Here is a 21,387-nt window from a genome sequence, read left to right as displayed (position 1 = left end):
CCAGATGCGCAGGCTCAGTGGCCATGGCTCATGGGCCCAGCCGCTCCGCGGCATGTGGGATCTTCCCGGACCGGGGCACGAACCCATGTCCCCTGCATCGGCAGGCGGACTCTCAACCACTGTGCCGCCAGGAAAGCCGCTTTTTTTTTTTTTTTTTAACATTTTTGCTGGGTATAAATTTCTAGGTGAGCAGACTTTTTTCTTTCTGCACTTTTAGAAATGTTGCTCCACTGTCTCCTCATTTACTTTGTTTCTGACAAGAAATCTGCTGTCATCCTTATCTACTATGTCTTTAATTCCCTGGTTGCTTTCAATATTTTCTACACTGTTTTTGAGCAATTTGATTATGATGTGCCTTGGTGTTACTTCTTAATGCTTCTTAAGCTTCAGTTTGTTGGCCCTCTTTGGATTGTGTTGTCATTAAATTTGGAAAATTTTTGAACATTATTTCTTCAAATATAATTCTTCCTTCATCTCCCCATCCACCTTTTAGGGGCTCCAGTTCTCCAGTTACACATATATTAGACTATATTAGTTATATATATTAGACTATATTATATTAGACTATATTATATTATTATTAGACTATATTAGTTTCCCCACAACTCACTGATACTCTTCATTTTTTAAAATTTAAAAAAATTTCTCTTTGCTCTCTGTTTTATTTTGGATAGTTTCTATTGCTGTGTCTTAAAGTTCTCTAATTATTTCATCTGCAACATCTAATCTGCCATTAGTCCCATCCAGTGTATCTTTCATTTTATACATTATAGTTTTCATCTTTAGAATTTTGACAACAAGGTCCTAATGTATAGCACAGGGAACTAGATTCAATATCCTGTGATAAACCATAATAGAATTTTGATTTGGATCACTTGGGCCTCTTCCGTGTCTCTACTTAATTTTTGGCTGTTTGGAATACAGTTATAATAACTGTTTTAATGTCTTTGTCTGCTAATTGTAATATCTGTGTCAGTTCTGGGTTATTTTCAATTGGTTAATTTATGGGTTATATTTTTCTACTTTGCATTTCTGGTAATTTTTAATTGGATGTCGACGTGAATTTTATCTTGGTGGTTGCTGGATATTTCTGTATTCTTATAAATATTCTTGAGCTTTGTTCTAGGATATAGTTAAGCTACTTGGAAATAAGTGATCGTTTGGGGTCTTGCTTTCAAGATGCGTTAGCTAGGACTGGAATACTGTTTAGTCTAGGACTAATTTTTTTCTCACTATTAAAGCAAAACCCGTCTGAGTATTCTATCAAATGCCCTGCAAATTGCAAGATTTTCCAGTCCATCTAGTTAGAACAGGCGTTATTTTTATCCCTGTATGGACACTAGGTACTGTTGCCTCCAGTCTTTTCAGGTGCTCCCCTCCCCGCAACCTCTGGTAGTTTCCTCACACATGTGCTGGTCAGCTCCCAGCTGAACACTCAAGAGGGACCCCCCTGTAGGACTTTGGCGTTCTCTTCTCCTGTGGTCTGTCCTGTGGATTCTCACTGTTTGCTCTCATTGAACTCTCAGCTCTGACTGCTCAACTCAGGGAGTCTGCCAGGCTCAGCCTATGTTCTCCCTCCCTGTGCCATGGCCTAGATACTCTCTCAGACTGTAAGCTGGGTCCATCATAGGGCTCACCTCATTTGTTTCCCATCTTTCAGGGATTACTGTCTTTTTTTGCCTTGTGTCCAGTATCATTTAAAAAAGCATTGTTTCATATATTTTGTGTGTTTCTTAGTTATTTAAGGCAAGAGGTTATATTTGGTCCTTGTTGCTTTACCTTTACCTGAAGCAAAGTCTGTCCTGAGGCTCTTCTAAAAATTCCAAAACCAGGTCATACCCACAGATCAAGTAAATCGCAATCTATGGGGTGGGACACAGGCTTCAGTAATTGTAAAGCTCCCCAGGTGGTTCTAGTGTAGGAGAAGGTGTGTGATGGATACTTTTCTCCATATATGCCTCTATACCATTTGAACTTTGGACATGTTTATACAAAATTAATTACAAATCATAAACTATCATAAGAAATGGTAACCTACCAATGGACAAAAAGAGAAGAACTGCTGGTCTAACGCTGATACTTGGGGAACTTATAATGAATCGATAAAACTTGTCATTATCATGCTGATTTTTATATCAATATAGTAAATGCATTGGAGGCAATGTGGTATATTGGAAATTTCATGGGCTTTAAAGTCACTCATCAAATGGATGAATGGATAGATGAGTATATGGACCACCTAAAACCATTTTCACATTCTAGTTTTGTTACTTCCTTAACCTCTCTTCATCTGTAAATTGGGAAGTCATTCATTCATCCCCCCCAAAATTATTTAGCACCTTTTATGAACAAGGCACTATTCTAGGAATTATGGAGACAGCAGTAAGCAAAACGTAAAAATCCCTGCCTAATGGGAGAGAGGGCTGGGGGAGAAGGAGAAGATGATAAGAAAAATATGTAGAAAAGTGTGTAGCATATTAGATGATGATGATAGTGCTATGGAAAAATAAAAGTAAAGCAAATAATAGTGATAAGAACTATAACTATGAGAATTAAATGAGGTAAGGCATTTGAATTGCTCAAAAGTGGCACATAGGAGGTACGCAGTAAATATTAGTGCCCTATAAAAGTATATCTAAAGCAGGTAAAAATTCTATTCTCTTAGATTATATTTTTTTCCAGTTTATTTCACCCATATGAATAATCCTAATTCAGAATAACGTGATCCAAACAGGAGGATTTTTCTCAGTGATTGAATGTAAAAGTCAGCAGAAAACTTGAAAAGTACGTTATTTGCAGTTCTATTATAAAATTATACCTATCATAAAATATAACATTAAGCTTTAATGGGTCCATATCACGTGTTTAAAAGTGTAACCTATTTTTAAAGATCCCATGAACTTGTTGAATCCCTTGAGTTGGACTTGTTGACATGAAAATATTTTATCATTTACTAAGAGGCACCAGTAAATGAAGAAATTAACAGAAAGGGTAACTTGGCATAACATGGACCCTAACTAATCAATTTGCTAACTGCCATATATTTTAAGTTTTATATGCCCACACTTTGGTAATGTTGGACCCCTGTAGCCTTAACAGCTGAGTCACTTACTCAAGGACTTAATTCACTGTAATATTAGAGCATGACTGTCTTTTTGGGTAACTTGGGTCATTAAGAAAAACGTCAATTGAGATGAGTAACCTTTAATAAAATGACAACTATTACATACATTCAAGCTGATGTCCTTTTAGTCTAAGCCATGTGTCATACTGTTAATATTTAAAATGAACTTAGAAAAGAATTAGGTGGTTATTTTCACATGAGGAAAGAACTTGTTTCAGATACCCTAGAAAATATTTTCTCTTTGTAAAGTCATAAAGGAATGACCATCAATGAGCTGAAATTATGGATGGTGTATTTCTAAGGTGTATTCTGTTGCCCATCCTAGGCACATAGACTGCTCTATCCAAGCATTTGAGTTCAAAAGCAGAGTGTAGTATCTGCCTCTCTAAAAATGCCCTTATATAAAATCATTTAAACATTTTTCACATATACACAAGAAAAATTGTTTAAATAACACAATAAATCACTGCCTTGTGAAATATTTTGCTTTTCTATACAAAGTACATTACATTTATTTTGTCCTTGGAAGATCACTGGTATCATTACTTATTCTTGTCTCTAAAAGGGAGAAAAAAGGGATTTATTGAAGTGATTTATTTTTGTCAGGCCTGGAAGGGAACTGAAAGCAATGGCAGTTCTTATATAAAGGATGGCATAATTAAATTATTGCCTTTTAAGTGATTGAAAACAGTGGTGCAAATCAGGGCCGTCTCTTCGAAGATGTTATGAAGAATAGACAGCTCATGTTGTTTACTTTATGTCTAATCCCTGTTTCCAGCAGAATGAAAAGTGCAAAGAATTTATTTAGCCTGGAAGACTACTATGAGGATTTCTGGAATACTGTGCTCTAAAAAATAAGGGATGACTCACCTAATGGGTTAAGTGACTTATGTATTACAAGCTAGGACAGTACCTTGTAATGCTCAGTTCTGTTATATCCCAAAGCAAGAGACAATAGTTACTTTGGATTTTAATAGATAAGTAAAATGGGTACCATTATTGAAGGTTGGCCTTTCTAATATCTAACACTAAATTATTTTTCTAGGCAAAAAGCATACATCATTAGGTATCTTTGAGAGATCTCTTCTGACTAATGTGTAACCATCAATTCCAAGACTAATATACATGTAAGAGACACAATCATAGCCAGAAGGTGGGCAAGATACAGGGTAGCTGCAATGATTATGTTGATTCTGCAAAAATGTTCAGAACTACTGGAAGTCATCTGAACTATTTGTTGAAACTCTAGATAAGCAAAACCAACATACTCTATCAGTATTGAACTGATTACCCTTCCTCTATCTTTGAAACTAGAGTACAAATTTCTTAATGATCAAAAAGCAAAACCTTCCCTTTTCCTTCACATTCTCCTTTGCACCATTGCTTTACCCAATATATTCCTCTTTAAATGCACTTACTAGATGGATGGCAATCATGTGTTTGCATGACCACCGTTACCACTACACTGTTGGCCTTTGAACGAGGGAGAGAACAATGCTTTCTTTATCTAGGCAGTAGTTCTCAAACTTTAGTGTATTATAGACTGAGTGTTTGTGTACCCCAAATTCATGTTGAAATCTTAATCTCCAATGTGATGATTTTAGGATGTGAGGCCTTTGGTAGACCATTAGGTTTTAAGTGTGGAGCCCTCATAAATGGGATTAGTACCCTTATAAGAGAAAGGAGAGCTTGCTTTAGCTTTCTGTTCTTCAGCCATGTGAGGACACAGTGAGAAGATAGCTATCTGTGAACCACAGGCAGGTCCTCACCAAAAACTGAATCTGCCAGCACCTTGATCTTAGACTCACCAGCTTCCAAAACTGTGAGAAATAAATGTCTGTTGTTTAAGCTACTCACAGTCTATGGCATTTTTGTTATAGCAGCCCAACAGACTAAGACAGTGTTCATCAGAATTACCTGGAGGGCTGGTCAAAACGCAGATTTTTGGACCCCACCCTAGAGTTTCTAATTTAGTAAGTCTGAAGTATGGCTCAAGAATATTATTTCTAGCGTGTTTCCAGGTAACGCTGATGCTACTGACCTGGAGGCCACACTCGGAGAACCGCTGCCCTAGTGTAGTGGTTACTGGCACCTGCTTAGCTCGAATCCTAGCTCTGCCACTTGCCAGTTGTGTGCCTTTGGTCAAATTACTTCACTACTCTTTGTCTTAGTTTTCTCATCTGCAAAATGAGGGATATTAATATGACCTAGCTCTTAGGGTTATTATTAAGATTTAATGAGTTAAATACATTAGAGAGTTTATATTTGTACTTGGCATATAATAAGTGCTCAATAAATGTTTATAGGTAACAAAATTAAATCACTGTTATTATTGAGTATCAAAATCATGTGTTCCTAAAGCTGGTTACATAATCATAATCATTTTAGATGAAATTGAGACTTCCAGTTGCTATAACTTTCTATGCTTCATTTAAACCATCCTACAATATACATGTCAGAGAGAAAATTAAATAAAAAGTAAATATTATTTCAATTTACATTCTAACTTTCTCTCTTTCTAAATACAGACCCAGTAAAAAGCTGCATTCAGGGAGAAAATGACAGATCCATTAAAATCAAATCTAATTTACAGGAAACAAAATATTTAAAGTTGTCCGTGCTCATGAGTTTGCTCATGTTTACATCATATTTTACTAGTAGGCCTTTGTAAACAACTCCTTGTCACAATATTTTTCTAAAGATTTATGCAGATAATGTTATAAATTACTGGAAGACAATATATCAATATTTGTTGCTTCCACAAAGTACTTAATAAATGAAAACTTTAGATAATACAATTGGAGTTGTATTATAAATCATTAATTTTAATTTGAGAACAGAAATATATTATGCGATACATTTTGGAAAAACAAAATAATCTTTTTAAAAGCTTTTAGATTTTAGCTTATTTTTATTTATGTGACTTAATCCTACTAATTTTTCTTTTCAATAGTAATACACATTTCTGGTTTTATATCATTATTAGCAACTTAAATAAGTAAACTGTACCACTGTGGAAAAAAAAAAAAACTAGTTTCTTAAGTCTAACTGCTGTGACTAGAACAAAGGTCTCATGCAAAGTACAGATTATTCAGCCTCTAAAAATAAACTTTAGTAAATTGTGAGGCAGGGAACAAATATTCTTTAGACACAGATAGAAAGAAAGACACAAGCAAGAAAAAAAGGAGGACAACTTATGACCGTAAGTCAGTTGTGAATAACTCTGCTGCTCTATCAAACCCGCTGATTTGTTTGAGACTGTTTTGTAATATAAATGTTTCCTCTTAGAAGCTGTGAATAAATGAGTAACATTTTAAATGCAGGAACATAGCTTGCTAGTTAAAAGAATTTTGTGGTAACTACTTATATAATTTGAAAAGAAAAATTTAGTTCTGTTGAAAGTCATCCCTTTCTGTGGTTGTTGTTGCCAGACTATTTTAATTTATTAAATTAATAGATTGTATTTAAAAGCAGACTTTAATCTGGTTACCAAACAAAATAACTTCCATTTTATGCATACAGTCTCTTATACTAACTCTGCCTTCATTGGAGATGATAAAAAGATGTTTCTTTACTAAGAAGCTGTGCGATCAGATTCCTTATCTGTGTCTGGGCTTTGCTTTCTCCTATAAAATGAGGGTGTGGTAGGGAAATGGTGGGCTGGATTAGATGATCTCTAAGATCAATTATGGCTCTAACAATTTATGAGTCTATAAATATATAAACAGAAGTAAAAATTAAAAAGAGTCATTTTGAAAAAGTCCAGTACTAGTTGCAAAGAACCCTGAGTTCTAACCCCAAATCTTCTACTAACTAATTGTGTGATCTGGCAGATCACTCTCTGGGCCCTACTTGCCTCATTGGTATAATGACAAAACTGGTTGGCTCCCCAAATCACTCCAGCCTTAGAGTAAATAAAGCAGAGACCATTGTTACTAGCTTTTGCCATTTGCTTTCTTTAGTATTTTTACTTTCGAATAGCCTGCCTCTCACTGGTGGTGGCTGCCTTTAACATCCAGGGTTTTTTGTTTGTTTTTTTTTAGCTGACTTCATTGAAATTATGTTTCACTTTTACTTTATTACAGACTCTGCATAATCTACTTTGTAAGAGTCTCCATAATACTCAAGTATAGTTGTATTTATGAAAGATTAAGGGAATTAGCAAACTAAGTTATGAGCCATAACCATTTCACTATTCACTAGGCTGTAGTTTAATCCATTTATTTTCTCAGGCAATACAATGCTCCCCCCTATATATATATATATATTCTTCTGCTTTGCATAAATCAGTTATACTGGTTTTCTTCTAAAGATAGAATATAAGGAGTGATATGTGAACTTATGTTGTCGGCTATTTGGGTAACAACTATTAGGTTGGACTAATCAGTTCATGACACGCATGACTTCTTCAGGAGCCCTGAATGTCAGAATTTTCTTTTTCCCAAAGCTAGCCAGAATGCTTAGAAGAAAGCCCAGATACCAGCAGCAGGTATCCTAAATAGGGGAAGGTGAAGATGAGGAGGAGAGATGAACTAAGTACACAAAAGTATACTGCAGAAAGTCTTATTCTGGACCACATTTTAAGAAAAAAAGTGACTAATATGTCCAGAATTCAAAGGTAGAGGAGGATTTTTTAAAGAAATGGCTCTACTATAGGACATCTGGAGAGAGCACTGAGCAGGACTTCCATTCAGCTTCCCACTGAGTCCACCAAAATGTTGCAAGTGCCAGCTGTCTGGATGGGACCCATGATGTAGAGAAGGAAAATCCACATAATCCTTACATTTCATTTCACCATGAATTTCCACTTCTCTGCCTCTAAGGTCATCAGCAGAGCTTCTGACAATTTAAAATTTATTCCGTTGGCAAGCTCACTAGAAGTTAGTGTAGGGAGGGTCTTGGATTGTACTCCAAGGACTCCTCATTCTAAGAAAGCATGAGGTACAAGAGGAACAAATGCATAATGTTTCAGAAGACTGATGCCACCTTTCTGTCCCTTCACATCATCTATGAGTGAAAGAAATAAGAAGGCAACATGTCCAGATAATCCTCTGGGAACTGGGCATCCCCTTCTGCCCTTTGATCAAGGACAATAAGAACAAAGGAAAAAGAATGAAATCTTTTGATCATTCCAGAAAAAAGGCTGTCACTTATATGGGAAAGAATATTAGATTGTCATCAGAGTTTGACAGCCATAGTTTATTCCAGGAGACAGTGAAGTAACAACATATCCAAAATATGGCAGGAAAGAAAATGTGATGGAAGGATTGTGTATACCAAGTCCAACTGACTTTCACAAATGGAGGCCACAGACTGTCATGTTCATGCAAAAGACAAGGAATTTTGGTCCACTATAGCCTTTCTTGAGGAACCAAGTAGAAAATGAACTTCAGACAACCAAAACACTGGAGAGATACTGACATAAGATGCATCAGGGGCATTAAATATATATTTACTTATAGAACTAAGACTAAACCATGGTTATAAGAAAGGATACAGTATTCTCCGACAAGGTAGATGAGATACAGTTCTCAAAAATGGGGGGGAGAATGGGGAAAGAACATGGTAAGTAGAATAAAGTTGTTGATTATATATGTTTATTAACTGGGATTAAAAGGATGTTACTTCAAATCAGATGCTGAAAAAGAGGGAAAGTAGGGGGGAAGAAAAAAAGAAGTTACTAGTTAATTTCAATATTGCTTCTAGGAGGGGACTTAAAGAAAATTAGAGGGAGAGTAGGAGTTCTTAACAGATATTAGTGTAAAGGAAAACAGAACGAGAGTATGAATCTTGCTAGTTACCAAAAAAAAGTATAAAAAAAAAGGTTGCTAATAAAATAGACCACATAGTAAAAGATTATTTATATAAAATACTTGTATATCTATTTAAATATAACAAAACAATATGCCACAACTGAGCCCATATTACTATATACATTACATGTATATTATATACTTACATAGTACAGATATATATATATGTAATAAAATACTAATGTACATTGTTACATAAAAAACAAGGTGAAAATGTAGTGTTAAAATTTAAGAAAAAGAAGCATATATAAACATGTGTCTGCTTATATTAAAAAACATAATATATTAAAAAACAAGAAGCATATATAAACATGTGTCTGCTTATATTAAAAAACATAATATATTATATTAAAAAACAAGGATAAACAATGCTTTTTCTTTTTCTTTAATGGTTACTGATAGAAGAGGGAAGAAATAGGATGGAGGAGATATAGAATTTTGACTATCTTTGAATAAGTCATGTTCTGTAGATTTGTCTTGAAACCATGTAAATCATGTATTAAATAACCATATAAGAAAATTATACTTTTTTAAATTCCAAAAAATAAAAAATACAATAAAACAAATGAACCTAAATGTGTATCATTAGGTTAGTGGTATGAACAAAAAACAAAACAAAACTTAAAAAAAACACAACACTGTAGTATCAGCAGAATCTACACTAAGGACAAAAAGAACCACAGAAAGATTTTAAACTATTTTTAGTTGGCACATTGTTGGAGATATGCTGACATACATATTCTGAGATTGCTATGCTTCTCTATGCTGTGAGATAAAGCAAAAAAGGAGCAATGACAGAATATTCTGTCATTCCTGGTGTTACTGAGAACTAGAGGCTCAGCATGAGAGAAAAGAAGTACAGATAAAAGGTCAGAGAGGTTAAGTAAAAACTTTATCATCCTGAATTGAAATAGAAAGTATCAGTATGAACTCAAGTAGGATTTTACCTTTAAAGTACATGTGGGTGTACACACACATATCCTTCAAACTGAGGACAGAGACTGTCTCTGGGGAGGGGGATTCTGAGAAGTGGAGGCTCACATTTGAGTTATTTAAAGTTTGAGTACTGGATTCTTACACATTTTAAATATCATATTTTTCCATTTTAAAATGCAAATTTGGGAAATATTAGTAAAAGTATTTTCTAATTCGTTAACAATAAACTGGATGATGTTTTCGGAGTCTTTCTAACACCAGCTTTCCCAAATACCTTTTATACTGTTCTCTAAAGGCCCTGAAAGTTTTCTCTGAAAGAGGAAAAAAAAATTACAACCTAGTTTTCAGTTATTCATTATAGTTGAGGCACAAGATTAGATGATGGATAAAAATAACATAGATAATTGAAATTTACAGAGAATCTTAAGTATGCATTTCTGAAGTTATTACTGTGTCATCCTATTCTGTCATCTTTCTTCTGGCTTGAACTACAGGTGCTAAAATGACCCTAAGGCATGTCTCAGAAACTACCATTGTAAAGATAGGAAGGATAAGGTGTTGGCAGAGATCAGATCTCACCAGCTTTGTCAATTAGCATCACCATATGGGCCTCAAAATGAAATTCTGAGTTTCTTCATTTTAAATACCATCCTAAGGAGGTAAAATTTCTGGGTAGAAGTTTTCCTTTCTGCCAACATTTCCACAGCCCCTTAAAGCTCTAAGCCTGTGATCAGCAAACTTACTCTGTAAAGGCCTGGTGGAAAATAGTTTAAGCTTTGCAGGCCTTAGGATCTCTGTCAGATATACTCAGCTCTGTCACTGTAGCATGAAAGCAGCCACATACAATACATAAATTGAAAAATGTGACTGTCCTGCAATAAAACTTTATAGACAATAAATTTTAATTTTATATTATTTTTGCATGTCACAAAATGTTATTTTTATAACTTTTTCAACCATTTAAAATGTAAAGACCATTCTTAGCTTGTGGGCTATACCAAACAGGTGGCAGACAGCAGGGTTTGCCAACCCCTGCTCCAAGCTATTTGCCTGATTAGAGATGGGCCCCACTCACCCCACACTGCTCTTTATGAAAACCTTACTGCCTCAGAAATTCCACAAGCCAGCTTAGAGCTGTGTTAGAACCAATACTGCTTGCTTTCTAGCACCAGAAGTCATTATTTAAGACCTAGGAATTATCCATAAACCGAACCTCTTTAGCAAACCTGGCAAAATACTTGCTGCTCCATGGCTTGATGCAGGTAAAACTATAAATTTCCAGAATAGCAGATTTGCAACTTTGTTTCCTGAAGTTTTCTTCTTCATCTAAACTAATAGTGTTTGAGCTCTGAGCAAGAAGGCCTGATTCCCTCTGGGCTTGTGTCCAAATTTCATGTGTTTAAAAGTTTTGTTCAATCCCAGGGAGTTTTAAACATATTTTATAGAGACTCTCAGTGTGAAGGGAGAGTGCCAACTGCATACTTTGACATTTTAGCCACAGGAAAGGAGTGAGGGAAGCATCAAACAGCGTGTGGTTCATCGCTGTACAGGGAGGAAAGCTACTTGGGGGGATGGGGAAGAAATGAAAAGCCCTCTGTCAGAGCTTCACCTAAACCCCACCTTGGAGCAGCGGAGATTAATGATAAAGGCAGATCTTTGAGCAGTTGATGAGAAGCAGATTCTTACACTGCTGGAGGCCATGAGGAAGGGATCCCACAGCAGCACCCTCTCAGCTAGCACACTGTGGTCTTGGTACATTGAAGGGTGCGGGGCTAATGACCATCACCGGCTCTGGAGGAGGGCCATGAGGTTGCTTTGCTGGGCATGGTGAGGGAACAGCTGATTTCCAGCTGCTGAGGCAGACAGGGTAATACAATCAATGCAAAGTTAAAACTCCCTTTTCCAAGGCTATCTCCACCTACCTGCAACAACTTCCTAACCCAAACAGAATAATTTTATTTCCAAATTGGCACACTCACAGTAAGTTTAAATTATTACCCCTTCTTCAGTCTGCACCTGCAAGATTAAACAAAGAGCCACATGATTTTATTCACAATTAATCTCAGCTCCTAACGCTAAACAGACATCCCATTCTATACATGAGCTAGAGAAAGATAATTGGAATTACAAAACACTCAGCAATTCAAAAGAAGAAAACTAATTTTTAAAAACAGAACAAGTGATCTCTTTTGAAACAGACTTGTTCCAAGAAACAAATGTTTTAAGTCTCTAATTTGTAGTTTCAAGTTTTTAGTGAGATTTAAGAAGACCCTATACTAATAAAGCAGGGACTAGCAGGAATGAAAAGGAAACAATCTGGAAATGTAAAAGTATACTTGAAAGTGACAAAATAATAATTACCACATTTTAAAAGAACTCAATAAGGACAGCAAACAGAATACCGGATGCTGTAGAAAACAGAATCAACAAATTAGAAGACTCATATAGGAAATTCTTCCAATATCAGAGTAAACAGTTAAATAAATAAAAATTATTAAACAAAAGATGAAAGAAATAGGGAATAGATTCAGGAGTTGTAACATTTATATAATAGGAATTTTAGTAGGTCTGAATAGAGCAGAACAATTAGCAGCAAAAAGAATGAGGAAGAGGAGGAAAAAAAAAGAACAAGAAAATTTTCCTGAGATAAGTAATGACTTGAGTTTTCAATTGGAAGGGCTCAGTTATATTGTAAATATGAATGAAAAAAATTTACAACTGAACAAATACTGGTACAATTTCTGAATTTCAAAGGAAACTTTCTAAAAGCATTTTTATCAGATAGGAAAAAAAGGTAATTTTCCAACGAAGGAAAGAGAGTGAATTTAGCACCAGCTTTTACTCTATCTACAGTATTTAAAAACTAGATGACGAAGGTTGAAAGAGTTCTGAGGAGAAAGACAGTGACGCTAGTCAGGTTATAATAATGGCAACAGATCCTTTCAGATATGTATGAACTGATAAAGAGGGTCACCCATATATCCTTCCTCAACCAATTACTCAACATCTTTCAACAACTGAGAATAAAGTCAGAACACAATTCCAGTAATCAGAGTATAACAGAAGAAATGAGCATTAAACAATGAAATGAGTATGACTAGAATTAAATTTAAATGATTGTGGTTGATGTATTTGTGATCCTTACATTAACATTAAGAAAAAGAATTGAAAAAGAAGATAAAGAAGATGCATGAATAAACTGGATTTTAAATCCCAGATTTTTTAAATCAATGCTATAGGTTGAGGGAGGGGCAGTACAAGGAAAAAAATCACATACTAAATATCTCCTATTTTACAAGAAAAGAAAATGTATATTTTCATTCCTAACAATAACAGAGAAATATCAACTTTACAATTATGTCTTTCAGAATTTAAAAGCATAGTTATATTAAAAAGAAATATAATGAACATTAGAGAAAGGACTTTGGTTTCAAACTAACCTGGGTGTAAGGCTCAGCTGTCACAAATTACCGTATGTGAATTTGAATAAAGTATTAATCTCTTTAAGCTTCAGCTTAATAGGGATGATAGTCATACTTTATTAGAGAATTATTTTGATGTGTAGCTGAAATAAAATATGTCAACTGCATAACTCACTGGCTGGCACGCGGTGGCTGTGGAATGTTAACTAATAAAAGTGGGGTGGGGTGGGGGGTGGTGCTGGGACTTGATAAATTTAACAAAAGACAGGAAGAGAAAATAAGGGGTAAAACAAATAGTTGAATTAAACAGAGAGCAGAAACAGTTAGAAAGAAACAATACCAAACATATCAGTGGTCATGATACTTGGAGATAGATTAAATTTTTCGACTAAAACACAAAGACCTTCAGACAAAGTTTTAAAAATACAGATACTCTGTATGACATCTTTAAAGACACATCATTATTTACTCAACAAATATTTGAGTGTTTATTATGTCCCAGGCACTATTCTAGGCTCTGGGGATATAGTAGGAAGCAAAAGACAAGGCATTGGACCAATCAGATATTGGGGGCTGCATAATCTAGGCAGAGGGTAAGTAAGTATAAAGGCCCTAACTGGGGCTAAGATGGGCCTGGGCATGATCAAAGGAAAGTGAGCAAGACAAAGGTAGGTGAGTTCAGAGAGGTAACTGGGAGGGCTGGAATCAGATTCTATGGGACCTTTCAGGCCTTGTCTGGACTTTGGATTTTACTGTGAATGGGAAGATGAGTCACTCTGAGCAAGAGTGATGTGATCTGACTTCCTTTCTTTGATAAGATCATTCTGATTGGTGAACTGAAAATGGACTTAAGAACAGTAAGAGTGGGAGTAGAAAGATCAATTAGGAAATTAATGTAATAATTCAGGAAAGAGATGATATTGTCCTAGATAAGAGTGGTAGCAGTGAGAATGGTAAGAAGTAGTTGGACTCCTCTGGATATAGTTAGAATGATTAGTTGCCTGCATGTGGAAAGAGAAAGAGGGGTCAGCAAGGGTGACACCCAATCTTTTGGCTGGAGCAACGGGAGGGATGCAGCTGAGTAGGGAACTGTAAGAGGAGAGCAGGTGTAGAAGAGTGTGGTTGGGCGTCCTGTTGTAGATGTGAGGTACCCTTAGCAGAGACGGAAAAGTAAAAGAAATAGCCAGCCAGAGCTTCGACTCTAGAGAGGCCAGAACCAGAGATGTAAATTTGATAGTAGTCAGCATATAATGGCATTTAAAGGCATGAAACTGGTGGTATCACCCAGGAAGGGGATGCGAACTGAGAAGAGGTCCAAGGACTAAGGCCTGGAACACATTACTGTTTACAGATGGAGGACAAGGGGAAGAACCAACAAGGGGATGGAGAAAGAATGGCCAATGGAGTAGAATAAAAACCAGAGATTGTGAGAGATCTTGGAAGCAAAGAGGAAAAAGGGAGAGAATAAACAACAGTGTCAAACCCTGGTAATAGGTGAAGTAAGATAGGACTGAGAATTGACCATTGTGGTTAGCAATGGAGAGTTCACTGGTGACCGAGACAGACGTGGACTGGTGGGGTAGTGTGGGTGGAACTCTAAATGACAGGGTAGAAGAGACAAAGGGAAGAGAGGAACTGAGAAAAGAATACACACAACTCTTTTTAAGGAGCTTTACTATAAGAAGGAGTCGAAAACTGGGAAAATCAGTAACTCAAGAGACACATGGCATCAAGAGAAGGTTGTTTTTTACTTAATGAAAGAAATGTCAAGATATTTGTTTGATTATGCAAGAGAAAGAGGGGTCTATTGCTGTAGGGACAAAGATTTTTAAAAATTGGAAGGCAAATAAAAGCAAAAAATGTTAAGGTATACCAATATAAGATGAGACAAAGTAGAACTCAAGACAGGCATTAAATGGGATAGAAGTAAAATGATCGTTTGACTGATAAATTATGGAACAAACTAAGAAAGTAGTTAAAGAAGTATTCCTCAAAAGAATAGTGAATCCCGGGGCTTCCCTGGTGGCACAGTGGTTAAGAATCTGCCTGCCAATGCAGGGGACACGGGTTCGAGCCCTGGTCTGGGAAGATCCCACATGCCGTGGAACAACTAAGCCCGTGAGCCACAACTACTGAGCGTGCACGTCTGGAGCCTGTGCTCCACAACGGGAGAGGCCACGACAGTGAGAGGCCTGCGCACCGCGATGAAGAGTGGCCCCCCACTCACCACAACTGTAGAAAGCCCGCACACAGAAACGAAGACCGAACACAGTCAAAAATAAATAAGTTAATTAATTAATAAAAAAAAAAAGAATAGTGAATCCAGATGAATTTATGGGCAAGACTGTAAAGTATCACTTCTTTGGATTTAAACGGATCAAACAATAAAAAGAAGGAAGATATTTCAGTTTATTCAAACAAACTAGCAGAAACCTGATCCCAAAGACTGACAGAGAAGTAAAGAAGAAACAAAGTATATCTCTGTTATGAAGACTGATACAAAAAGTCTTAAATAAAATATGAGTAAGTTAAATCCAGCAATATATATTACAAGAAAAACAGATAAAATCCAGATAGGATGTATTCCAGAAATACAAGGATGGCTCAACATAGACAGTATGACTAGAATTAATCATATTGTTATTTAAAAGTAGAAAAATAATTTAAATTGTCTCAGTGGATGTTAAAAGAGCATTTAATATAAATTCAGTTAACATTCAGGATAGCAAAATATTCTTAATTTAGGCATACCTCAATATGATAAAGCATATCAATCTGAAACCAACAGCCAGTGAAAACCATATATAATGATAAAACATGAGGCATTACTAAATAAGTCAAGGACAAGAGAAAAATGCTAACTGTCATCAATTTTTAATAGTATTCCGGAAATTTTAGTCAGTGTAATAAAACAAGAAAAAGACATTGTTAAAGGCGTAAATCCTAGAAAGAAAACAATAAAATGATCATTTTTGAAAATGATATAGAAATCTAAGTGGATAACTCAAGAGACTAAAAGGAAAAATTGTTAAAACTAATTTTTTTAAGTTCAATAAAATGGCAGGATGCCAAAGACATATAGGAATCAATAGCTTTTTACAGACTAGACCGATTTCTAATTAAAAATTCTAGTACATTCTAGACAAAAGAAAGGTAACGTGAGCCATGTATGTAATTTTTAATAGTCTAGTTGTCACATTTTGAAAAAGCAAGTGAAATTAATTTTAGTATTTTATTTAACCCAGTATGTCTCCAAAATATTATTCCAACATGTAATCAATATCCTAAAACTACTGTCGAGATACTTTCAGTCTTTTATTTCATACTAAACCCTAAAAATCAGTGTTTGGTTTTTTTTGTTGTTTGTTTTTTTGTTTTTGTTTTGTTTTTTGGTGCCTATGGTATTTCTTAATATGGAATAGCCACATTTCAGGTCCTCACTAGCCATCTGTGGCCAGTGGCTATTGAACTAGACAATGTAGCTATGTGCCTAAGAAACTGTGTAGGACTTATAAACTTGAAAATACCAAAACTTCTAAAGAACATAAGAAGAGGTTTCAGTAAAAAGACAAACATATGACATACTCCTAGAAGTCTCAATACTGTAAAGATATCATTTTTCTCCCCCAAATTATTATATAAATTCAACACAAGCCCAATCAAAATTCCAATGACGTTTTTTGGGAAGACCGGACAAAATTCCAGAGACTGGAAGCATAAATGTCAAAGAATGTCAAGAAAATTTGAAAATGACAAGTAAAAAAGATTTGGAGTTTGTCATATCAGATATCTATACCTATCATCAAATATTTATATATTATACCAATTTACCAAAATTATAACAATACAATACTGATCAATAAAGAGACTAAAAACAACTATAGGTAAGAATTTAGTATATGATAAAGGGGAAAATTTTTTAAAGTGGGAAGGAATATATTAGTAAATATATAGTTTTGGGGCCACTTATAAAAAATGTACAATGACATCTATTTTATATTTTATACAAAATCAATACTGCATGAGTTAAGTATTTAAATAAAAACCTAGAAAGCAATAAAATGATAGAAAATCTGTAGTTGAATATTTACCTATTTATGTTTTTTTGGACTAGAGAATCTTTTTAAGATAGAAATCATAAAGAGAACAATACATTTGGTGATGAAATATTCCATTTATCAAAAACATAAGTAAAAAGCTAATTTCAAACGGATAAAATAATTCCAATATATATTAACAATAAAAATATTAATACATAAGAACAGCTTTTATAGATGAATAAGAGAAAAGATGAACAATCCAAAAGAAAAAAACAATGGGCGAAGGACATAAATAGGTCAATTTACAAAAGAGAAATGCAGAGTTTCACCTATCAAATTGGCAAAGATAACAAGATGATGATCATATTTCACAAATGTGCAAAGAAATGGACACTCTTCATCATGACATGGACAATCTTTCTTGAAGGAAACTTGGCAGTATATATGAAAAGCCTTTAAAACATGCATATCTTTCCATTTATATGAGGTACCTAAACTAGACAAATTCATTGAGACAGAAAGTAGAATAGACATTACCAGGGGCTGTGGAGAGGAGGAGTAGAGAGTTACTATTTAATGGGTACAGATTTTTTGTTTGGGATGTTGGAAACATTCTGGAAGTGGATATGGTGATGGTTGTATAACATTGTGAGTGTACTTAATGCCACTGAATTATACACTTAAAAATGTTCAAAATGCATATTTTACCACAATTTTTAAAAATTCCATTGCATGACTATAAAAATTTATTAAACCATTCTCCTATTGTTGAACATTCAGGTTTTCCCCAAAATTTAACAATTAAAAATAACATTATGGTTAAAATAATGTGTATCCTTTTACACAGCATTTTTATTTGTTAGTATTTATCCTATAGTAATAATGAGTAATATGTGTAAAGATATACATTTTACTTCCTGGCACTGTTTGTAATAACAAAGAGTGGGAAACCTAAGTAACTAACATTATAGGATTGGTCAAATTATTGTACACAATGGAAAATTAGACAGCCATTAAAAAGTATACTACGGACATATACCTATTGATATTAAGGGAAAAATGATTTAAAATAGCGTGTGTGGTAAACTTCAAAGGAAGTTAATGTTCATATGTGCATAGCAAAGTATCTGGAAGAATATATAAGTTTTGTCAGTGGTTATCTCTGAGTGAATGGGATTTTGTTACTTTTTTTATGCTCTTTTTCTTGCTTGTCAGTATTTTTCTGCAATAAGCATGAACTCTAATTGTAAAAAACAAAGCAAACAAACAAAAAAACTTAACAGAAGAAACTTAATTTTGAACATTTAAATATGTTCATAGTCATTTCTCCTTTCTCCGAAGTAATACCATGCCTTCACTTACTATACAAAGTGCCCCTTCCCTCCCCACAAACGAAAAACCAACTGATAGAGTGTCTGTAAGTTATTTATTATATGGCACCAGCAGATAATTCTTTCCCTGAACTAAATAACTATAAATTAGATTATATTAAGAAATCCCTTTGAGCTTTTGATTTGCTTCTTGGCTGTCCATTGTAGGTATATATGCAAAGCATCTAATGAAAACACTTTCTACTTTTGGTAATGAGTTGCCTTTTATAAATGAGGGAGATGCTGTCCCTGGAGAAGCCTGCACATGAAGTATGTAAGACATTCAGGTATCTGAATGGAACCTCATAAAATGAGAGCAAGAAAACCAGAATGCCCTTTAGAGTATCCTCAAAGTTTGTGCAGATGTAGAAAGAATAATACTGTGAGTTTAGAGGTATAAGGCAAACAGATCCAATCCTAAAGGCATTTTTGTTTGGATGTCCCACACAGTAGCTGTAAATCTAGAACAGGAAACTTGAAATCATTAAGGTCACATATTTATAACATCATATTCAATTAGGTTAGAAAAGTGCAATTTCTGTCATCATGTCCTAAAAAGATGTGTTTTTCTCTCAGATCTCTTATTAAAAAAAGCTCTCTATATTGTTACAAATAGGGCTGTTTTCAGTCAGTTACAAGGAGCAATTCAATTACTAGATGGTTTAGTGCAGTAACTGACTCCAGACTAATTTAATTTCTTTAGGTCTCCAAAGATCAATTGATCTGATTTGTCCCATCCCCAAAGGCTGCTTAGAAAAAATTCAGACTGAAATACCTGGAAATGAAATCCAAAACCTTGGCCAATTTCACACTACTTAGGTCATCTTGCAAACTTGCAGCTAGTCACATAAGATGCTCTCTTGGCCCTCAGACCATTGAAAGCTTCTTAGCTTCATGTACATGTGAGTGTTCCCCACATCAGGATGTTTATTAAATAAGTGGAAAATGTGGCTGCGTGTGTTATCAAATCCGTCTCTCTAAAGGGTAGTGAGTCTGGGTACTTGTCTCTCATGAGCACAAGTGCAACAAAAGGGGCTATTTTTACTCTAGGAGTAGCTTTATTAAGACTATTAAAAGTAGCTTGGATGGGGCTTCCCTGGTGGCACAGTGGTTGAGAGTCCGCCTGCTAATGCAGGGGACACCGGTTCGTGCCCCAGTCCGGGAAGATCCCACATGCTGCGGAGCGGCTCGGCCCGTGAGCCATGGCCGCTGAGCCTGCGCTTCCAGAGCCTGTGCTCCGCAACGGGAGAGGCCACAGCAGTGAGAGGCCCGCGTACTGTAAAAAAAAAAAAAAAAAAAAAAAAAAGTAGCTTGGATGGGGTAAAACTATGCTCATCTAATAAAATATAATTATTTTACATTTTGAGATTTAGAAGTGCTTTCATAAATGTCATCTTACATGGTTCTCACAATAAACCTTTGAAGTAAGCAGGGTTATTTTCTCCATTTTTCTAGATGAGGAAACAGACTCAGGGGTTAGGTGACTTCTCTAGGATCACTCAGGCAGGAAAAGGCAGAGCTGGGGCTCTAACCCATGACTTTGTCTCTATATACCATGCTCATCCACTGATTTGAGACAGAAGATATGATGCCCACTGTAAAAACACATCACTTACTTCCCGACAGAGCCACTGTTTTCATTCTTGCCTGACCCCTGACTAGAACGGAGAAAAAGTTCACATATTAAAATCCCACTTGCATAAACCCAGTCTGAATCAGTACCTCTGGCACTCCAGAAATAGGAGATAAAAAAGGCCACACCTAAATGCAAGTAGCCTTTGTAAATGGACTCCTTTGTCACCCACGCTGCTGATACCATTTTCTCACTGACTTGGGTCTTATGACCTATTTGCACTCCTATGTCCCACCTAATTGGAGAGTTATCTCCTTGCCATCTCTCTGCATTTTGCAATGGATTTTTCAACAAGCTCAAGTTTCCTTCCCTGATCTCTCAGTACCCCACAGTCACTTGTCAAGCACTCCAACTAATTAATCTTTTCTACTCAGATGCCACAGTTCTACCCAACTTTCAGTCTCTCCTGCTGGATACTTTGTCTCCCCACCGAGCTTCTATATCTGTTCCCACAAGTCAAAACCACACGCCTATGCTCTGCCATTTGGGAAGGATGAGGGAAGGATAAGACAGATGTTGCTAAAACACGTAATCATCCTTTAATTTGAGTTTCCAGGACAGGTTAGAGAGAAGTGCTGAGGTCAGATGTGACCATGTGGTAGGTAACAAAGAGTGTGGCAGAAACACGTAGCAGTCGATAGGGAAATCACACAAAGATTTGGAGATAAAGCTAGGGTACCCCACCTGTCAAAAGATTCCAGGCCACATAAAAGATCAGATACAGAAGATGAGTAAGATCTGACGATCTAATGTGTGAAATGGTGACTACAGTTGATAACATTGTATTATATAATTCAAATTTGTAAAGAGAGTGGAACTTAAATGTGCTCACCAAAAACAAAACAGAATAAGTACAGAAAGTTACATAGTATGTTTAAGGGCTACAAATAATCTCCTTGAAAAAAAACATTTTTTGACATTAATTTGGGCAAACTATGCACCTCAATATAGTCATTACTCATCACGTAGACAGTCTCACACCGTGTGAACCATTTTAATTAAATAAAAAGTGGGGTAAATTACGGCACATGATTGTCACTTGCCTTCTT

At 35.5% G+C, this 21,387-nt stretch overlaps 1 protein-coding gene across 1 annotated transcript in view; it reads right to left on the bottom strand.

Moving 5' to 3' along the window:
• The window catches only part of TBX20 (T-box transcription factor 20), a 52,262-nt gene that overhangs the window by 7,558 nt on the left and 23,317 nt on the right, over positions 1-21,387 (bottom strand). The gene's annotated exons all lie outside the window — the stretch shown is intronic.

This window comes from Phocoena sinus, chromosome 9, assembly GCF_008692025.1.
Source record: "Phocoena sinus isolate mPhoSin1 chromosome 9, mPhoSin1.pri, whole genome shotgun sequence".
Taxonomy (NCBI): domain Eukaryota; kingdom Metazoa; phylum Chordata; class Mammalia; order Artiodactyla; family Phocoenidae; genus Phocoena; species Phocoena sinus.
The sequence above is the reverse complement of the archived record's forward strand: the minus strand, read 5'-3'. Positions and strand labels throughout refer to the sequence as shown.